General features: G+C 47.6%; 2 protein-coding genes across 2 annotated transcripts in view; one reads left to right on the top strand and one right to left on the bottom strand.

Annotated features, from left to right (window-relative positions):
• Window positions 1–21,999, bottom strand: part of LOC143767362 (uncharacterized) — a 461,494-nt gene that overhangs the window by 243,840 nt on the left and 195,655 nt on the right. The window lies entirely within an intron of this gene.
• LOC143767385 (uncharacterized) overlaps window positions 1–21,999 on the top strand; it is a 266,024-nt gene that overhangs the window by 93,088 nt on the left and 150,937 nt on the right. The window lies entirely within an intron of this gene.

Raw genomic sequence — 21,999 nt, 5'->3', positions numbered from 1 at the left:
ATAAGGCAGCACCCCCCCAATAGGCAGATCCTGTATATAAGGCAGCACCCCCCATAGCCAGATGCTATATATAAGGCAGCACCCCCCCCAATAGGCAGATCCTGTATATAAGGCAGCACCCCCCCATAGCCAGATCCTGTATATAAGGCAGCACCCCCCCAATAGGAAGATCCTGTATATAAGGCAGCATCCCTCCAATAGGCTGATCATGTATATAAGGCAGCACCCCCCAATAGGCAGATCCTGTATATAAGGCAGCACCCTCCCCCCATTAGGCAGATCCTGTATATAAGGCAGCACCCCCCCAATAGGCAGATCCTGTATATAAGGCAGCACCCCCCATAGCCAGATCCTATATATAAGGCAGCACCCCCCAATAGGCAGATCCTGTATATTAGGCAGCACCCCCTAATAGGCAGATCCTGTATATAAGGCAGCACCCCCCATAGCCAGATCCTGTATATAAGGCAGCGCCCCCCATAGCCACATACTGTATATAAGGCAGCACCCCCCCAAAAGGCAGATCCTGTATATAAGGCGGCACCCTCCCCAATAGGCAGAGCCTGTATATAAGGCAGCACTCCCCCTATAGGCAGATCCTGTATATAAGGCAGCACCCCCCCATAGCCAGATCCTATATATAAGGCAGCACCCCCCAATAGGCAGATCCTGTATATAAGGCAGCACCCCCCCATAGCCAGATCCTGTATATAAGGCAGCACCCTCCCCCCAATAGGCAGATCCTGTATATAAGGCAGCACCCCCCCAATAGGCAGATCCTGTATATAAGGCAGCACCCCCCATAGCCAGATCCTATATATAAGGCAGCACCCCCCCAATATGCAGATCCTGTATATAAGGCAGCACCCCCCAATAGGCAGATCCTGTATATAAGGCAGCACCCCCCCTATAGGCTGATCCTGTATATAAGGCAGCACCCCCCATAGCCAGATCCTATATAAAAGGCAGCACCCCCCCAATAGGCAGATCCTGTATATAAGGCAGCACCCCCATAGCCAGATGCTATATATAAGGCAGCACCCCCCCAATAGGCAGATCCTGTATATAAGGCAGCACCCCCTATAGCCAGATGCTATATATAAGGCAGCACCCCCCCCAATAGGCAGATCCTGTATATAAGGCAGCACCCCCCCATAGCCAGATCCTGTATATAAGGCAGCACCCCCCCCCAATAAGAAGATCCTGTATATAAGGCAGCATCCCTCCAATAGGCAGATCCTGTATATAAGGCAGCACCCCCAATAGGCAGATCCTGTATATAAGGCAGCACCCCCCCAATAGGCAGATCCTTTATATAAGGCAGCACCCCCCCAATAGGCAGATCCTGTATATAAGGCAGAACCCCCCAATAGGCAGATCCTGTATATAAGGCAGCACCCCCCCAATAGGCAGATCCTGTATATAAGGCAGCACCCCCCAATAGGCAAATCCTGTATATAAGGCAGCACCCCCCCCCCATAGCCAGATCCTGTATATAAGGCAGCACCCTCCCCCCAATAGGCAGATCCTGTATATAAGGCAGCACCCCCCCAATAGGCAGATCCTGTATATAAGGCAGCACCCCCCATAGCCAGATCCTATATATAAGGCAGCACCCCCCCCAATATGCAGATCCTGTATATAAGGCAGCACCCCCCAATAGGCAGATCCTGTATATAAGGCAGCACCCCCCCTATAGGCTGATCCTGTATATAAGGCAGCACCCCCCATAGCCAGATCCTATATAAAAGGCAGCACCCCCCCAATAGGCAGATCCTGTATATAAGGCAGCACCCCCATAGCCAGATGCTATATATAAGGCAGCACCCCCCCAATAGGCAGATCCTGTATATAAGGCAGCACCCCCTATAGCCAGATGCTATATATAAGGCAGCACCCCCCCAATAGGCAGATCCTGTATATAAGGCAGCACCCCCCCATAGCCAGATCCTGTATATAAGGCAGCACCCCCCCAATAGGAAGATCCTGTATATAAGGCAGCATCCCTCCAATAGGCAGATCCTGTATATAAGGCAGCACCCCCAATAGGCAGATCCTGTATATAAGGCAGCACCCCCCCAATAGGCAGATCCTTTATATAAGGCAGCACCCCCCCAATAGGCAGATCCTGTATATAAGGCAGCACCCCCCCAATAGGCAGATCCTGTATATAAGGCAGCACTCCCCCAATAGGCAGATCCTGTATATAAGGCAGCACCCCCCAATAGGCAAATCCTGTATATAAGGCAGCACCCCCCCAATAGGCAGATCCTGTATATAAGGCAGCACCCCCCCATAGGCAGATCCTGTATATAAGCCAGCAGCCCCCCCAATAGGCAGATCCTGTATATAAGGCAGCATCCCCCAATAGGCAAATCCTGTATACAAGGCAGCACCCCCCCATAGGCAGATCCTATAAATAAACAATAAATACTCATCTCTCTTCCTCCTTGTTCCAGCGGCGCTCCCTGCTCCCGCTGATCTACTGACAGCGGAGCCGGGCGGTGACGTTATCGCGCCCGCTGACAGTGCGGGGGATGATGGGAGGAGCGCAGCGCAGCACTCCTTCCCTCATCAATGCGGTGAGCTGTATCAGCTAGATGCCGATACAGCTCACCTTGTGATAACGGGCGGGGGGCCCACTGCTGGCACCGGGCCCCCGCCTGCTCAGGGGCCCCATAGCGGCAGACCAGGGAGATTGATTCTCCCTGCTCTGCACAGAATGTAACTGCATCGGTGCGCTGCGCGTGCCGATGCAGTTACTGTAGCGTAGCTCCGGGTGGGCCCCCTCAGAGCGCGGGGCCCGGGGCGATGGCCCCCTCTGCCCCCCCGGTAGCTACAGTGCTGTATGTGTATATGTGTTTTGTTTTTTTTACTATTCAGCACAGTTGCTGGATGATGGGATTACTTTCCGATCATCGGCTAATGCTGTCACTGTTCTATGTGACAGCAGACATAACCAGATGGGACTATTAGTCCCATCAGACAATGCCTGCCTACACACAGACCCGCACACACAAAGCCGCGTACAAACTCGCAGACACACGCACACACAGATATATACAGACACCCGCACACAGACATGCACTTCTCCGCTCACACAGTCTCCGCCCACACACTCTTCCTCTTCCCGATCTGCAGCGTTTCTCGCATGCAACTCTGCAGCAAATCCTCAAATCTTTTTACACCTACGGTTTTGCTGCGGATTTGACTGACTCAATGGAAGCCGATGAGTGCAAATACACTGGAGATCCGTAAAAAGAATTGACATGGTGCGGAAAATAAAACGCTGTACCTGGATTTTTCCGCAGCATGTGCACACCAATTCTGGATTTGCCATTGATTAACATTGGTTGTGCACTACACTGCGGATTTCATGCAATTCTGCACCTCCAAAAACTCTGCAGATCCACAACAAAATCGGCAAGGTGTGCACATAGCCTTAAGGGTGAAGATTAGGAAAAAATAGCAACATTAAGCCCGATTCAATAGGCCTGGTGTTTTGTACAGTCTTAATGAAAGAAACATTTTGGTCATTATCTACACCACCTTTATGGCATTGATGATGATAAATTTGTCGGGCACACTTGGCCACCCCCCAATTTTCTAAAGTTGACAGAGCTGGTTGGGACTGGTGTAAAAGTTCCTGTATAAAGTTCATGATGTATCAGACATATTTTGCTCTATGGAACAGTCGCAACACGCTGTTAGGCTTAATAAGCGTCAGAAGCACCCAGGATGATCAAGTCAGAAAGCCGGTTGCAATGGAGGACCGCACTGGACATCCTACCAGGGCAGAACTAATCAAATTACTCTTTTCAAATGTATTAGACCTGTCAGTTTTAGGGCTTGCTGACATTGCAAAAAAATACGGTGGAGTGCAATGCGAGAAAACATTGCATTGCAGTCTGACCTATGTTATTCAATGAAGCTGTGCTCATTTGCGTATGTTTTCCTGGGTCTATTCGCCCCCAAGAAAAAAAAAAATTTGCCGCATGCTGCGATTGCCTGCATATATTGGCTGAGACTCGCCAATTCAAGCCTAAGACCGGGGTCACACTAGGGTATTGCATCCAATGCGAGAGCATCGGATGCGATATGCTAATGACCCTCGGCTTCTGCTCTGCTGCGAGTGTGAGCTGAGTGTCTTGTGTCTGTGCTCCGAGCCTCTTGCACAGAGCGGATCAGAACACAGCTGCGGAGGAGGCGGAGAAATGAATTTCTCCATCTCCTCCATTGCCGGGGTCCGCGTTTAACGCACATCACTCGGATGATATCCAAGTGGTGTGTGCTGTCTCACTCGCCCCCATAGGCTTATATGGGTGAGAGTGAGCCGACAGTCGGCCGAGTGTCCGTGACAGTCACAGCATGCTGCGGTTGTCTCGAACCGAGGAAAACGGCAGACAAAAAATCGGCTGCTGGGAGCTGCCCCCTAGCTTAACATTGGTCCAAGTGCAATGTGATTTTTAATCGCATTGCACTCGTCTGTTTAGTTGCCAGTGTGACCCCGGCCTAAGGGTGCGAGAAAAAAAATACGGACCAGCTGTAGGTCATCCAATTTTTATACACATATGAACCCCTTGCCCCCTCCCTCCCCCTCAAAAAAGCGATAGAATAGATATCCGGCAGATATATAATTTCACAACCTCGCCACATATTCTAAAATGGCACCCTTTAATGCCTTGCATGTGTGCTTTATAGGCCAGCTTTTTAAGCTTCTTTCACCCAGCAAATAATTGGAAAAAATGAGCTGGGGTCCCCCTATTTTTGATAACCAGCAAAGGTAAAGCAGACAGCTGTGTGGTATTATCAGGCTTGGAAGGTTTCCCCGACATACATACACTGCACGTCTAGGGTTGGTCTGGGTTGGCAGGGTGCTGGGGATTTCCTCGGTTGTCCCTTGGCTGTGGGAAGGAGGAGGAGATGGGACAAAAAAAGTTTGCAATTTTTAGGGGTACGGGCCCTTTAAAAGGACAGGCCGCGTATGCACAGGGGCCAGGATAGATACACATACAGGGGGACCAGGATGGATACACATATGGTGGGCCAGGGGCAGGACAAGAAGCCCAGATGGATACACATGGGGGACCAGGATGGATACAAATGGGGGCAGGACAAGGGGCCGGATGGATACCTATGGAAGGGCAGGACAAGTGGCCGGATGGATACATATGGGGGGCCAGAATGGCTATATGGGGGCAGGACAAGGGACCAGGATGGATACATGTGGGGGCCAGGATGGAGATATGGGGTGCCAAGATCGACATATGGGAGGCAGGACCAGGATACATATATGGGGTGCCAGGAAGGATATATGGTGGGGCAGGACAAGGGACAAGGATGGATATATGGGGTGCCAAGATGGATATATGGGGGAACAGGTAAGAGGAATGTTTTTTTCTCTCTCTCTCCTTCTCTCATATGGGGGGAAGGGAGCCAGGATGGATACACATACTGGATACACATACTGAGGGAAAGGGGCCAGGATGTATACACACACTGGGGGAAGGGGGCCAGGATGGATACACATATGGAGGGAAGGAGGCCAGGATGGATACACATTTGGGGGAAGGGGGCCAGGATGGATACACATACTGGGGGAAGGTGGCCAGGAAGGATACACATATTGGGGGAAGGGGGCCAGGATGGATACAAATACTGGGGGAAGGGGGCCAGGATGGATACACATACTGGGGGAAGGGGGCCAGGATGGATACACATACTGGGGGAAGGGGGCCAGGATGGATACACATACGGGGGAAGGAGGCCAGGATGGATACACATTCGGGGGAAGGGGCCAGGATGGATACACATACTGGGGGAAGGGGGCCAGGATGGATACACAGACTGGGGGAAGGGGACCAGGATGGATATACATACAGGGGGAAGGGGGCGAGGATGGATATACATACGGGTAAAGGGGGCCAGGAAGGATATACATATGAGGTAAAGGGGGCCAGGATGGATATACATACGGGGAAGGAGGCCAGGATGGATACACATGCGGGGGGGCCAGGGGCAGGATGAGGCCGGATGGATACACATGGTGGGCCAGGATGGATACATATAGGGAAGGGAGCCAAGATGGATACACATATGGGGAAGGAGGCCAGGATGGATACACATACGGGGGGGAAGGGGGACAGGGACAGGACGAGGCCCAGATGGATACACATAGGAGGCCAGGGGCAGGAAAGAGGCTCGGATGGATACACATGGGGGGACCAGGATGGATACATATAGGGGGCAGGACAAGGGGCCAGATGGATACATATGGGAGGCCAGGATGGAGATATGGAGGGGCAGGACAAGGGGCCAGATGGATACATATGGGGGACCAGGATGGAGATATGGGGGGCAGGACAAGGGACCAGGATGGATACATATGGGGGCCAGGATGGATACACATATGGGGGAAGGGGGCCTAGATGGATACACAAACGGGGGGCCAGGATGGATACACATATGGGGGGCTAGGATGGACACACATATGAGGGGCCAGGGGCAGGACAAGAGGCCCAGGTGTATACACATGGGGGGCCAGGATGGATACATATGGGGGGCAGGACAAGGGGCCGGATGGATATATGGGAGGCAGGATAAGGGACAAGGATGGATACATATGGGGGGCCAGGATGGAGATATGGGGTGCCAAGATGGATATATGGGGGGGACAGGACAAGGGACCAGGATAGATATATGGGGTGCCAGGATGGATATATGGTGGGGCAGGACAAGGGACCAGGATGGATATATGGGGTGCCAAGATGGATATATGGGGGACCAGGATGCAAATATATGAGGGGTCAGGATGGATTTATGGGAGGGGCAGGACAAGGGACCATCATGCATATATATGGGGGAGTCAGGATGCATATACAGTATATGGGGGCCAAGATAGATTTATGGGGGAGGGGGGCATGACAAGGGACCAGGATGCATATATGTGAGGGGGGGCAGGATGGATATATGGTGGGGGCAGTACAAGAGACCAGGAAGCATAAATATGGGGGAGGTGGCAGGTTGCATTTATATGGGGGAGCCATGACAAGGGACCAGGAAGGATATATGGTGGGGCAGGACAAGGGAGGGCGGGGAAGCATGATGGATATCTGGGGGCCAGTCTGGGGCATATTATAAAATAAAGGGGGCCAGGCTGAGTGAGATTATTAAATAAAGGGAGCCAGCATGAGGGACTTAATTACTGTTTGGGGGCCAGAATGAGGAACATACTATATTAGTTTATGGTAACAAATGGGGAACATAATTTCTTTAGGGTCCAATTAGGGACATTATTACTACTGTAATATAATTTACTTTTTAGGAAACAGTTTTCCATGGAGGGAACAAAAGGGAGGTCCTGTTACTGTGCAGTGCAGGATTATGTCGCTTTCTTCTTCATCTGACGTAGTGTAGAAGTCAGGGAAAAAGTGGGGAAAGTGTTCTGGAAGCGATCAGCTATTGATGACTGTGTAATTTTTTGCATAGACCTTGTCCTGGCTGGAAGAAGTGATGGCGGTTTGTGCTGGTTGAAGAAGAAAAGTGAAGATGAAGGACTTCAATTACAGACGTCACTGGTGAGTTAGTGTATTACATGTACACGCACACTATATACTGTGTACAGAGCTCCTGTGTATAATATCACTGGTGATCCTTGTGTTACCTGTAAACTGACACTATATACGGTATACTATAAACAGAGCTCCTGTGTATTATGTCACTAGTGATCACTGTATTATCTGTATACTGACACTATATACAGATCTCCTGTGTATAATGTCACTGGTGATACCTGTGTTACCTGTTGTGGATTCTGTTTGTAGGCTCCCTCTGGTGGTTGCTGCTGGTACTGGGTGACTTTGGTGGGTTGCGGCCTTTGGTTTCCACCTGTCCATCAGAGGCTGGGTGTTTCCTATTTTACCTGGCCTTTCTGTCATTTCCTTGCCGGCTATCAATGTATTCAGATGTGCTCTGTTTTGTTCCTGCCTACCTGCTCCCAGATCTTTCAGGATAAGCTAAGTGCTGATTTTCAGTTGTTTGGTTTTTTGTCCAGCTTGCTTATTATGTCTCTATGCTAGCTGGTAGCTCTAGTGGACTGAGGTTCTCCCCATGTGCCATGAGTTGGCACATGGGTTCTTGTAATCTCAGGATGGTTTTTTGATTAGGGTTTTTTGCTGACCGCTCAGACCCCTTTTGTATCGTTCTGCTTTCTAGTTTACAGCGGGCCTCAATTTGCTAAACCTATATATATCATCTCTATGTGTGTGCCTTCCTCTCATTTCACCGTCAATACATGTGGGGGGCAACTATACCTTTTGGGGTTCGTTCCTCTGGAGGCAAGTGAGGTCTTTATTTTCTCTGCAGTACTAGTTAGCTCTTAGGCTGGTGCGTGGCGTCTAGAACCAACGTAGGCACGCTCCCTGGCTATCTCTAGTTGCGTTTGTCAGGCGTAGGGCAGCGGTCAGCCCAGGTTCCATCACCCTAGAGCTCGTCCGTTATATATTTGTACCTTGCTTGTCCTGTGCTATCCCTAGCCATTGGGATTCATGACAGTATAGCCGGCCCACAAAGTGTTAATTGTTTGGGCTGAAGCAGGAGAAAAAGAAGTGTTTAAGGGAATTTTTTATTTTTTTTTTCCCTTCAGAGTTTTGCTGCCTAGCCCTTAATTGCTGTCTAGCTGCTTCTTACCTCCTCTTAACCCTTGAATGGCTCTGATCTTAGCTGTTTAACATGGATGTCCAGAGTTTGGCTTCCAGCCTGAGTAATCTCGCGGCAAAAGTTCAAAACATACAGGATTTTGTTGTTCACACTCCCATGTCTGAACCTAGAATTCCTATTCCAGAGTTCTTCTCTGGAGATAGATCTACCTTCCTGAATTTCAGGAACAATTGTAAATTGTTTCTTTCTTTAAAATCTCGCTCCTCTGGAGACCCTGCTCAACAGGTCAGGATTGTAATATCTTTCCTGCGGGGCGACCCTCAGAATTGGGCATTTGCATTGGCACCAGGGGATCCTGCATTGCTCAGTGTGGATGCGTTTTTTCTGGCATTGGGATTGCTCTATGAGGAACCCAACCTGGAGATTCAGGCTGAAAAGGCATTGTTAGCCCTCTCTCAGGGGCATGATGAAGCGGAAATATATTGTCAAAAATTTCGGAAATGGTCGGTGCTTACTCAGTGGAATGAGTGCGCCCTGGCTGCAAACTTCAGAAATGGTCTTTCTGAGGCCATTAAGGATATTATGGTGGGGTTCCCTACGCCTACAGGTCTGAATGAGTCTATGGCTATGGCCATACAGATTGATCGGCGTTTGCGGGAGCGCAAACCCGTGCACCAGTTGGCGGTGTCTTCTGAACAGGCACCTGAGACTATGCAATGTGATAGAATTCAGTCCAGAAGTGAACGGCAAAATTATAGGCGGAAAAATGGATTGTGTTTTTATTGTGGTGATTCAGCTCATGTTATATCAGCATGCTCTAAACACACAAAAAAGCTTGATAAATCTTTTGCCATTGGTACTCTACAGCCTAAGTTCATTTTGTCTGTGACTCTGATTTTTTCACTGTCTTCCATTTCCGTTGATGCCTATGTGGATTCGGGCGCTGCCCTGAGTCTTATGGATTGGTCATTTGCTAAACGCTGCGGTTTTAGTCTGGAGCCTCTGGAAGTTCCTATTCCTCTGAAGGGAATTGACTCTACACCATTGGCTATGAATAAACCGCAGTATTGGACACAAGTGACCATGCGCATGACTCCCGTTCATCAGGAGGTGATTCGCTTCCTTGTACTGTATAATTTACATGATGTACTAGTGCTGGGGCTGCCATGGTTACAAACTCATAATCCTGTCCTGGACTGGAAAACAATGTCTGTGTTAAGCTGGGGATGTCAGGGGGTTCATGATCATGCACCTCCGATTTCAATCGCTTCATCTACTCCTTCTGAGATCCCTGAGTTTTTGTCTGACTATAGGGATGTTTTTGAGGAGCCTAAGCTCAATTCGCTCCCTCCTCATAGAGATTGTGACTGTGCTATAGAATTGATTCCTGGCAGTAAGTTCCCTAAGGGTCGTTTATTTAATCTGTCACTGCCAGAGCATACTGCTATGCGGAATTATATTAAGGAGTCCTTGGAAAAGGGACATATTCGTCCATCTTCGTCCCCTCTGGGAGCAGGTTTTTTTTTCGTGGCAAAAAAAGATGGTTCCCTGAGGCCTTGTATAGATTATCGCCTTCTGAATAAGATTACAGTCAAATATCAGTATCCATTGCCATTATTGACTGACTTGTTTGCTCGCATTAAGGGGGCTAGGTGGTTCACTAAGATAGATCTTCGCGGTGCGTATAATCTGGTGCGGATAAAACAAGGTGATGAGTGGAAAACCGCATTTAATACGCCTGAGGGCCATTTTGAGTATTTGGTAATGCCTTTAGGACTCTCCAATGCTCCGTCAGTCTTTCAGTCCTTTATGCACAATATTTTCCGTGAATATCTGGATAAGTTTATGATTGTGTATTTGGATGATATTTTGGTGTTTTCTGATGACTGGGAGTCTCATGTTCTACAGGTCAGGAAGGTGTTTCAGGTTCTGCGGGCCAATTCTCTGTTTGTGAAGGGCTCAAAGTGTCTCTTCGGAGTCCAGAAGATTTCTTTTTTGGGGTACATTTTTTCTCCTTCTACTATTGAGATGGATCCCGTCAAGGTTCAGGCAATTTGTGACTGGACACAACCTACATCTGTTAAGAGCCTACAGAAGTTCTTGGGGTTTGCTAATTTTTATCGTCGGTTCATTGCAAATTTTTCCAGTATTGTTAAACCTTTGACTGATTTGACTAAAAAGGGTGCTGATGTTGCTAATTGGTCTCCTGCGGCTGTGGGGGCCTTTCAGGAACTTAAGCGCCGGTTTTCTTCTGCTCCTGTGTTGTGTCAACCAGATGTTTCACTTCCTTTTCAGGTTGAGGTTGATGCTTCCGAGATTGGAGCGGGGGCGGTTTTGTCACAGAGAAGTTCTGATGGCTCGGTGATGAAGCCATGTGCATTCTTCTCTAGAAAATTCTCGCCCGCCGAGCGCAATTATGATGTGGGTAATCGGGAGCTTTTGGCCATGAAGTGGGCATTTGAGGAGTGGCGTCATTGGCTTGAGGGTGCTAAACATCGTGTGGTGGTCTTGACTGATCACAAGAATCTCATTTACCTTGAGTCTGCCAGGCGTTTGAATCCTAGACAGGCTCGTTGGTCGTTGTTTTTTTCTCGTTTCAATTTCGTGGTTTCATACCTGCCAGGTTCAAAGAATGTGAAGGCAGATGCTCTTTCCAGGAGTTTTGTGCCTGACTCTCCTGGAGATTCTGGGCCTACTGGTATCCTTAGGGATGGGGTAATATTGTCCGCCGTATCCCCAGACTTGCGACGTGCATTGCAGGAGTTTCAGGTGGATAAACCGGATCGTTGTCCACCAGAAAGACTGTTTGTTCCGGATGATTGGACCAGTAGAGTCATCTCCGAGGTCCATTCTTCTGTGTTGGCTGGTCATCCTGGAATATTTGGTACTAGAGACTTGGTGGCCAGGTCTTTTTGGTGGCCTTCCTTGTCTAGGGATGTGCGTACCTTTGTGCAGTCTTGTGAAGTGTGTGCTCGAGCTAAGCCTTGCTGTTCTCGGGCCAGTGGGTTGTTGTTATCCTTGCCCATCCCGAAGAGGCCTTGGACGCACATTTCCATGGATTTTATTTCTGATCTCCCGGTTTCACAGAAAATGTCCGTTATCTGGGTTGTGTGTGACCGCTTTTCTAAGATGGTTCATTTGGTGCCCTTGCCTAAGTTGCCTTCCTCCTCTGAGTTGGTCCCTTTATTTTTTCAGAACGTGGTTCGTTTGCATGGGATTCCGGAGAATATCGTTTCTGACAGGGGATCCCAGTTTGTGTCTAGATTTTGGCGGACATTTTGTGCCAAGATGGGCATTGATTTGTCTTTCTCGTCTGCATTCCATCCTCAGACGAATGGCCAGACGGAGCGAACTAATCAGACCTTGGAAACTTATTTGAGGTGTTTTGTTTCTGCTGACCAAGATGACTGGGTTGCTTTTTTGCCACTGGCCGAATTTGCTCTTAATAATCGGGCTAGTTCTGCCACGTTGGTCTCTCCTTTTTTTTGTAATTCGGGGTTTCATCCTCGTTTTTCCTCTGGTCAGGTGGAGTCTTCGGATTGTCCTGGAGTGGACGTGGTGGTGGACAGGCTACATCAAATTTGGAATCAGGTGGTGGACAATTTGAAGTTATCTCAGGAGAAGACTCAGCAGTTTGCTAATCGCCATCGCCGCGTGGGTCCCCGACTTCTTGTTGGGGATTTGGTGTGGTTGTCTTCTCGTTTTGTCCCTATGAAGGTCTCTTCTCCTAAGTTCAAGCCTCGGTTCATCGGTCCTTATAGGATCTCGGAGATTCTTAACCCTGTATCTTTTCGTTTGGATCTCCCAGCATCGTTTGCTATTCATAATGTGTTCCATCGGTCGTTGTTGCGGAGGTATGAGGTGCCCGTTGTTCCTTCGGTTGAGCCTCCTGCTCCGGTGCTGGTGGAGGGAGAATTGGAGTATGTTGTTGAGAAGATCTTGGATTCTCGTGTTTCCAGACGCAAACTCCAGTATTTGGTTAAGTGGAAGGGTTATGGTCAGGAGGATAATTCCTGGGTGGTCGCCTCCGATGTTCATGCGACTGATTTGGTCCGCGCCTTCCATAGAGCTCACCCTGATCGCCCTGGGGGTTCTCGTGAGGGTTCGGTGACCCCTCCTCAAGGGGGGGGTACTGTTGTGGATTCTGTTTGTGGGCTCCCTCTGGTGGTTGCTGCTGGTACTGGGTGACTTTGGTGGGTTGCGGCCTTTGGTTTCCACCTGTCCATCAGAGGCTGGGTGTTTCCTATTTTACCTGGCCTTTCTGTCATTTCCTTGCCGGCTATCAATGTATTCAGATGTGCTCTGTTTTGTTCCTGCCTACCTGCCCCCATATCTTTCAGCATAAGCTAAGTGCTGATTTTCAGTTGTTTGGTTTTTTGTCCAGCTTGCTTATTATGTCTCTATGCTAGCTGGTAGCTCTAGTGGACTGAGGTTCTCCCCATGTGCCATGAGTTGGCACATGGGTTCTTGTAATCTCAGGATGGTTTTTTGATTAGGGTTTTTTGCTGACCGCTCAGACCCCTTTTGTATCGTTCTGCTTTCTAGTTTACAGCGGGCCTCAATTTGCTAAACCTATATATATCATCTCTATGTGTGTGCCTTCCTCTCATTTCACCGTCAATACATGTGGGGGGCAACTATACCTTTTGGGGTTCGTTCCTCTGGAGGCAAGTGAGGTCTTTATTTTCTCTGCAGTACTAGTTAGCTCTTAGGCTGGTGCGTGGCGTCTAGAACCAACGTAGGCACGCTCCCTGGCTATCTCTAGTTGCGTTTGTCAGGCGTAGGGCAGCGGTCAGCCCAGGTTCCATCACCCTAGAGCTCGTCCGTTATATATTTGTACCTTGCTTGTCCTGTGCTATCCCTAGCCATTGGGATTCATGACAGTTACCTGTGCACTATATGCTATTTACAGATCTCCTGTATATAATGTCACAGTTGATCCCTGTTTTATCTGTACACTGACACTATATACAGAGCTCCTGTATAAAATGTCACTGGTGATCACTGTATTACCTTTACGCTGACACTATATACAGAGCTCCTGTGTATAATGTCACTAGTGATCGCTGTATTACTTGTACACTGACACTATATACATAGCTCCTGTGTATAACGTCACGGGTGGTAATAACAGTGTTGTTAGTATTGTGGTTTGTATTAATAATCAGTATTGTAATATTTGGTCACTATGTGGTGGCAATTTGTAGTCTGGTCATGGTGTGGTGGTATTTGTCGCTTGTATGTAGTATTATTTGGTCACTATGTGGTCTGGTCATGGTGTGCTCTGGTCATGGTGTGGTTGTATTTCTTCCTGTATGTGGTGGTATTTGTCTTAGTATAGGGGATTGTGTTGTGTATGGCGGTCATTTGTTCTCTGTGATATTAATTAGGAGAAGATTCTTTATTTCCATTAGAGATTAGATACTTGGAACACAGCGGCGGAGATGCTCTTACAGGGGTTTCCTCTGGAAAAAAGTAATCACCTATCCACAGGATGTGATAACGTATTGATTGGTGGGGGTCTGACTGCTTGGACCCATTCAGGAAAATGTGGAACTTTTTATCCCCATTAGACTGGAGTCGCATGTCCGACTTGACTACTGATCCATTCATTCCCTCAGTGGCTGCACTTGTTTTTTTCTAGAAGCCCCAATGATAATGAATAGAGCTGCTGTCAGATATCCCACCTGCCGCTCCATTTTAAAATGGGGATAACTGTCCTATCAACAATAAAACTGGGGGAAAGGGGAATTACATGATGAAGTGGGCGGGACTGCACATGATGAAGTGGGGGAGGGGGACTGCACATGATGAAGTAGTGGGGTAAAAGGGACTGCACATGATGAAGTGGGAGTAAGGGGGCTGCACATGATGAGGTGAGGTGAAGGGGGACTGCACATGATGAACTGGGGGGAGGGGGACTGCACATGATGAAGTGGGGGGAAGGGGATTGCACATGATGAAGTGGGAAGGGGATTGCCGCCTAGTAAAAAGTGCAAGTGCTCATTTTTATAGCTAACAAGTCCAAAAAGGTGCTATAGGTATTGGGGTAGGTACACAGTTTAAAGTAGGAAATAAGCAAGTTAAACACAGGTTCTTACAAAGTGCCAAGTGACTTCGGGATCCCGTGCAGCAAGCCACCACCCCTGATGATGCCGTTTCGCTAATGCTTTCTAAGAAGGGGCGTGTGGTACCAGCTGATTCTGTGTCTTTAAATATCTCCGCCATTGCAGTGATTGACTGATCGCATTGGTGATTAGTGGTTTTATGGCGCATGTCAACTCAGTGCGTCCATCCTGTGTTGAAGTGACTTCCAGTTTCTCCGCGCTGGAGCGCATACTGCTCCATAGTGCCCAGGACCAGAAGTCATGATGACGTCCGAATCGACATGCGCACAAGCTGACACCAATGGTATACTAGTGAAGATTACAGTGATGGTGTTGTACATGAATGTCCATGTGGAAAAATCTACATAGGTCTCACTACAAGAGAACTGAAAGTGCGAATGAGAGAACAGATTAGGGACATAGAAAAGTCAGTTTCAGCTATAGATGTGAGTACCCTGAAGACTTTACCCAAGCACTTTACATTATACCACAATAGCAATCCATCAGGTCTCAAAATAAAGGCCATTGACCAGGTGGATCTAGGGATTCGGGGAGGTGACTTGGGAAAAGCACTTACCAAAATTGAAAGTAAATGGATATATAGGTTGGGCACCTTTGGACCACAAGGCTTTAGAGAATTTGAGCTTTAGAGCATTTATGTAGTTTTTCCTATGTAAAACTGTGAGTGTTAACATTTTAATATATTTTAAGTATTGTTTTTAATTATAGTTTTTGTTTCATCTACTTCCTTAGTGTCTTACCAGCTGATTGATCTTTTCCTTTTGAGGGCTGGAATTGAACTGTCTTTATGGCGGATCCCATCCCCTCCCCCTTACTCCCCTTCTTCACTCCCTTTCGTGTTGAGATGATTAGGAAGATGTTCCACCTTCTCTGCTTGGAAACAATTGACGAAGAAAATAAAGACTTTTTATTATCACTATTGGACGTGAGGACAGCATGAGATGATATAAATAACCCAAGATGTGATTGATTTTTAATGCTATTTAGTAGCATATCTTCATATAGGCCAAGATATTTATAAGAGAACTAGATGGTGGCCCGATTCTAACGCATCGGGTATTCTAGAATATGTATGTATGTATGTACGTCGCGCTGTGAGTGGGGGTTAAATTCCGCGCCAATATCGCTGATTGGTCGCACCCGGCTGTCCGAACAGCGCAGCGTGGTTCAAATCTGGCACCAGTTCGCGGCCAGACTGCGCCTGTCGCTGATTGGTTGCGGCCGGGCATGACCAATGACAGAAGCGGTGTTTAAATACCGCGCCAATTCGCGGCTGGACTGTGTCTGTCGCTGAGTGGTCACAGGATGTCGGGGGTTCGGGGAGCTGGATGTCTGGGGTTCGGGGTGCAGGATATAGTACAGCCACGTAGTATATAACACAGCCACGTAGTATATAGCACAGCCATGTAGTATGTAGTATATAGCAGAGCCATGTAGTATATAGCACAGCCATGTAGCATATAGCACAGCAACGTAGTATATAGCAGCCACATAATATATAGCAGCCACGTAGTATATAGCAGCCACGTAGTATATAGCACAGCCACATAGTATATAGCACAGCCATGTAGTATATAGCACAGCCACGTAGTATATAACACAGGCCACATACTATATACACAGACAGCCACAAAGTATATAGCAGAGCCACATAGTATATCACAGCCACGTAATATATAGCACAGCCACGCAGTATATAGCACAGCCACATAGTATATAGCAGCCACATAGTATGTAGCAGCCACATAGTATATAGCAGCCACAGTATGTTTCTGCCTGTCCTTCCTGTGCTCAAAACAAGACACCTAAGCATCTTCCGTCCAGGCATCTTCTACCACTTCCTGTTCCTTCAACTCCCTGGCAAAGCATCTCAATTAATTTTATTATGGACCTCCTTGTGTCCTCTGATTTCTCTTTCATGTGGGTCGTGGTTGACCACTTCTCACAAATCGCTCACTTTACTCCTTTGCCTGCTCTCCCATTTGCTGCTGAGCACGCTAAGAGGTTTATACAGTACATTTTCCACCTTCATGGGTTTCCACTTCACATTGTGTTCGACAGGAGTGTCCAGTTCACATCCTGTTTCTGGAGAGCTACTTGTAAACTACTGAATGTGGTTTTGGACTTTTTGTCTGCTTGCTATTCTCAGTCCAATGGTCAAGTGGAGAGAGTCAACCAGATCCTGTCTAACTTTCTGCGACATTTCACGAATGTGCACCATGACGACTTGGTCAAGCTGTTGTCTTGGGTGGAGTTCTCTTATAATAATCATATAAGTGAGGCCTCCGCAAAATCACCATTCTTCATCGTTTATGGTCAACAACCTGGTATTCCCAACAGCCGATGCCATTACTGAAGAATTTTTTGAGATCTGGAGGGATGACAAAGCCACTCTGGAGAATTTCTCTGAACAGCAGAAAAGGCATGCGGACAAGAGACCCTTGGACCCAATGACCTTCCAGCCAGGAGATAAGGTGTGGCTTTCTTCTAAATATATCCACCTGAAGATGCCGGCCTACAAGTTTTATCCCCATTTCATCCGTCCTTTTGAGGTCCTCAAGCAGATCAACAACGTGCCCTACAAATTGAAGCTCCCAGCTTTATTACGCGTGCCTAACTTCTTCCACGTATCTCTCTTTAACCCATTCATCTTAAATCCCTTCTTCAAGGATCTGGGTACCATTCCTGCGTCAGGTACCTGCAGTACCTGAAATCACTTTGGCGATACCTGAGCCTGTACCTGAATCCCTGTCCTGTCTGAACCATCTCTAATATCTGTTCCACCAGTATCCGGACCCACCTTGGACTGTGTCTGCTGTCCTGACCTTTGGGCTCAGCTGCTGTGGTGCAGGAATCTGTCTTGGAGTGGAGCCAGCTGCTGACATCAACCTCAAAAAACATTACCCCGATTTCCAAAGCACCAGGGCAACTGGGAAGCACATATTAGAATATGTGGGAGAGAGGTGGTGAAATTATATATCTGCTGGCTGTTTATTCGATCTCTCTTTTGGGGGTACTTGCCTGCTTCAATATCCTGGCTCCTCTGAGATGTGTGCATAAGGCTGGGGTCACACTTGCGAGTACAATGCAAGAAACTAATGCGAGTCTCTTGCCCCAATACCTGCCACTACCGCCGGCACTCGGACTGGAGAGTTCAGCTGCACAGAAATACATGCAGCCGCACACTCCGGTCCCAAGTGCCGGAGGCAGTGCCGGGTATTGAGGTAAGAGACTCGCGCGAGTGTGACCCCGGCCTAACACTCACACGCCATACGGATGCTGGGTGGGAAAACAATTGCACACACGACATAAGTTCAACCAAATGGATTTTACTTGCTCCGCACCTGTGCACACCTGGCTCCGCTCCGTACACCTCATACACACACGGCTCTGCTCCGTACACCTCGCACACACACGGCTCTGCTCCGTACACCTCGTACACACACGGCTCTGCTCCGTACACCTCGTACACACACCGCTCCGCTCCGTACACCTCGTACACACACGGCTCTGCTCCGTACACCTCGTACACACACGGCTCCGCTCCGTACACTTCGTACACACACGGCTCTGCTACATCCACCCTGTAAACCCCTCCTGACCCCACACAGAAACTTCCCCTCATCCAGCACCATGACAACCAGCACAGCAGAGTCCTGCATACACTGAGGCCCCTGATCATGTGACCCCTGACTCCTCCCCTCCTGTGACCTCATCACAGGTCCTGTGCACACAGAGCAGCCATATATGTGGTGTGCGGCTCTGCAGGTGGAGGTAGGTGCTGGAGATTCCCCATTACTGGGCGGGGGCAGGGGGCAGTAACCCCTCCATCCCCGGAGATAGTGCCCCCAGCTCTGCCATGTGTATATGTACAGTAATAGGACGCTGGCTGTGCTCCTGTATACAGGGGAGGGCGCTCTGGTTTGGGGACAGATGATGGAGATTACAGGGAATGGAAATGTCTGCATTCAAGACATTCAATAATGTAAACTACATAGTCGGAATTGCAGTTTAAGAAACTTTTTATAGGAAAAATTTTTTGATTTTCTATTTTTTTCTATTTTTTTTCTATTTATTTTTCAAGGGGGATAATTACACAAAGAGCACCATGCGTGCTCGAAACGTGTTCAGCTATCTTATGGCTTCTTTTCTGGAATAGTTGTGCAGTTACTTGCAAGCAGCTTTGTCCGAATTTTAAATATGTGGAAATAAAATTGATGATTTTTACTCCGGAGCTGGATTTTTTTCTTACTTAGTCAGCTGATTCTGACAGCTGACACCCGACACTCAGTGCATGAGCGGCACACACACTGCTCCCGGCACTTTAACTGTCTAAATACTGCAATCACAGCATTTAGCAGGCGTGCAGAGGGAGGGAGCCCCCTCTGTACTCCGATCAGTACCGTCACCACTTCATATCAGGAGCCCGATCAGTGCTATGGTGATACGATGTAGTCATGATGATATCCGGGTCACCAGGCTATGGCAAGCCCCTTCGACCATGTGCATACACGGTTTCAGTGCAGCACTGGCAATTATAATCCGTTACAATGCTCGTGCATTGCAATGGATTATACGGTGCCTTGCGAAAGTATTCGGCTCCCTGGAACTTTTGAACCTTTTCCCACATATCATGCTTCAAACAAATAACAATAAATATACCAAATGTAAATTTTTGGTGAAGAATCAGCAACAAGTGGAACACAATTGTGAAGTTGAACGAAATTTATTGGTTATTTAAAATTTTTGTGGAAATTCAAAAACTGAAAAGTGGGGCGTGCAATATTATTCGGCCTCTTTACTTTCATTGCAGCAAACTCACTCCAGAATTTAATTGTGGATCTCTGAATGATCCAATGTTGTCCTAAATGCCTAATGATGATAAATATAATCCACCTGTGTGTAATCAAGTCTCTGTATAAATGCACCTGCTCTGTGATAGTCTCAGGGTTCTGTTTGAAGCACAGAGAGCATCATGAAGACCAAGGAACACAACAGGCAGGTCCGTGATACTGTTGTGGAGAAGTTTGCAGCTGTATTTGGATACAAAATGATTTCCAAAACTATAAACATCCCAAGGAGCACTGTGCAAGTGATCATATTGAAATGGAAGGAGTATCATACCACTGCAAATCTACCAAGACCCAGCCGTCCCTCTAAACTTTCATCTCAAACAAGAAGAAGACTGATCAGAGATGCAGTCAAGAGGCCCATGATCACTCTGGATGAACTGCAGAGATCTACAGCTGAGGTGAGACAGTCTGTCCACAGGACAACAATCAGTCATACACTGCGCAAATCTGACCTTTATGGAAGAGTTGCAAGAAGAAAGCCATTTCTCAAAGATATCCATAAAAAGTGTTGTTTAAAGTGTGCAACAAGCCACCTGGGAGACACACCAAACACGAGGAAGAAGGTGCTCTGGTCAGATGAAACCAAAATCAAACTTTTTGGCAACAATGCCAAACGATATGTTTGGCGTAAAGGCAACACAGCTCATCACCCTGAACACACCATCCCCACTGTCAAACATGGTGGTGGCAGCATCATGGTTTTGGATTGCTTTTCTTCAGCAGGGACAGGGAAGATGGTTAAAATTGATGGGAAGATGGATGGAGCCAAATACAGGACAATTCTTGAAGAAAACCTGTTGTAGTCTGCAAAAGACCTGAGATTGGGACGGAGATTTGTCTTCCAACAAGACAATGATCCCAAACATAAAGCAAAATCTACAATGGAATGGTTCACAAATAAACGTATCCAGGTGTGAGAATGGCCAAGTCAAAGTTCAGACCTCAATCCAATCGAGAATCTGTGGAAAGAGCTGAAAACTGCTGTCCACAAACGATCTCCATCAAACCTCAGTGAGCTCGAGCTGTTTGCCAAGGAAGAATGGGCAAGAATTTCAGTCTCTCGATGTACAAAACTGATAGAGAAATACCCCAAGTGACTTTCAGCTGTAATCACAGCAAAAGGGGGTGCAACGAAGTATCAAGTTAAAGGGGCTGAATAATATTGCACTCCCCACTTTTCAGTTTTTGAATTTCCACAAAAATTTAAAATAACCAATAAATTTCGTACAACTTCACAATTGTGTTCCACTTGTTGTTGATTCTTTACCAAAAATTTACATTTGGTATCTTTATGATTTGAAGCATGATATGTGGGAAAAGGTTGATAAGTTCCAGGGGGCCGAATACTTTAGCAAGGCACTGTATGTGCATATGACTATTTGGAAGTCCTCTCATGCTCTGTAACCCAACTGATGCGTAGCCCGGTGCTGCCTTTTTATTTCAGTGGGATTCCTGTCCTGGATAGGCAGATTCTCTCCATGATGGGCTCTGGAAAATCCTATTATCTGTGAGCAACTTAGATTTTTCCGGTAAAGCCGTTCTCAAACATCATTTTTTTTTCTCAAACATAAAAACCCTCCAGTGGAAATCAATGATACTGTTAAGAAAAACAAAATAAATGAACACTGATATCATCTGTATGATTTCCGTATTACACTGTTTTAGGGTACAGTCTCACAGTGGCACTTTGGTCGCTACGACGGCACGATCCGTGACACTCCAGCGTCGCTCCATTATCGCTCCAGCATCGTAGACTGCGGTCACACTTCGCACTGCACGGCGCTGGAGCGATAATTTCATGACGTATTTGCGATGTAGAAGTCGTACGGGACAGTCGTACGGGTATGTCACACAGGAGGTGCTCTCACAATTCAGAGCACATTTTGCATAATCTATGCGTGATGTTGTTCACGAGGGGCGTGTTGTGCTGCTAGCTAACTACACCTGTAATGTGGTGATTGGCCGTTGGTTACTGTGCGCGCATTGGTTGGAGAGAAAAGAATACAGCGCTCGAGAGCCGCGGTTTTATCGGCCGGGAACAATAGTACCACGTCTGTCGAATGAGTGCACAGTATTGTACCGCCCAATCAGCACACAGGAGGTGGAGAATTTGGCGCTCCTACGTATCAAGCTCCTCCACCCATTACATCGTATACAATATCGTGCACACCTTTGTTACGCGATGCGATCATGCCGCCACAGCGGGACACTTGACGACGAAAGAAAGTTTCAAACGATCTGCTACGACGTACGATTCTCAGCGGGGTCCCTGATCGCAGTAGCGTGTCAGACACAGTGAGATCGTAAGTATATCGCTGGAACGTCACGGATCGTGCCATCGTAGCGACCAAAGTGCCACT

This window comes from Ranitomeya variabilis, chromosome 4 (genome assembly GCF_051348905.1).
Source record: "Ranitomeya variabilis isolate aRanVar5 chromosome 4, aRanVar5.hap1, whole genome shotgun sequence".
In the NCBI taxonomy this organism is placed as follows: domain Eukaryota; kingdom Metazoa; phylum Chordata; class Amphibia; order Anura; family Dendrobatidae; genus Ranitomeya; species Ranitomeya variabilis.
Note: the sequence above shows the minus strand (reverse complement) of the source record. Positions and strands in the feature narration are given on the sequence as shown.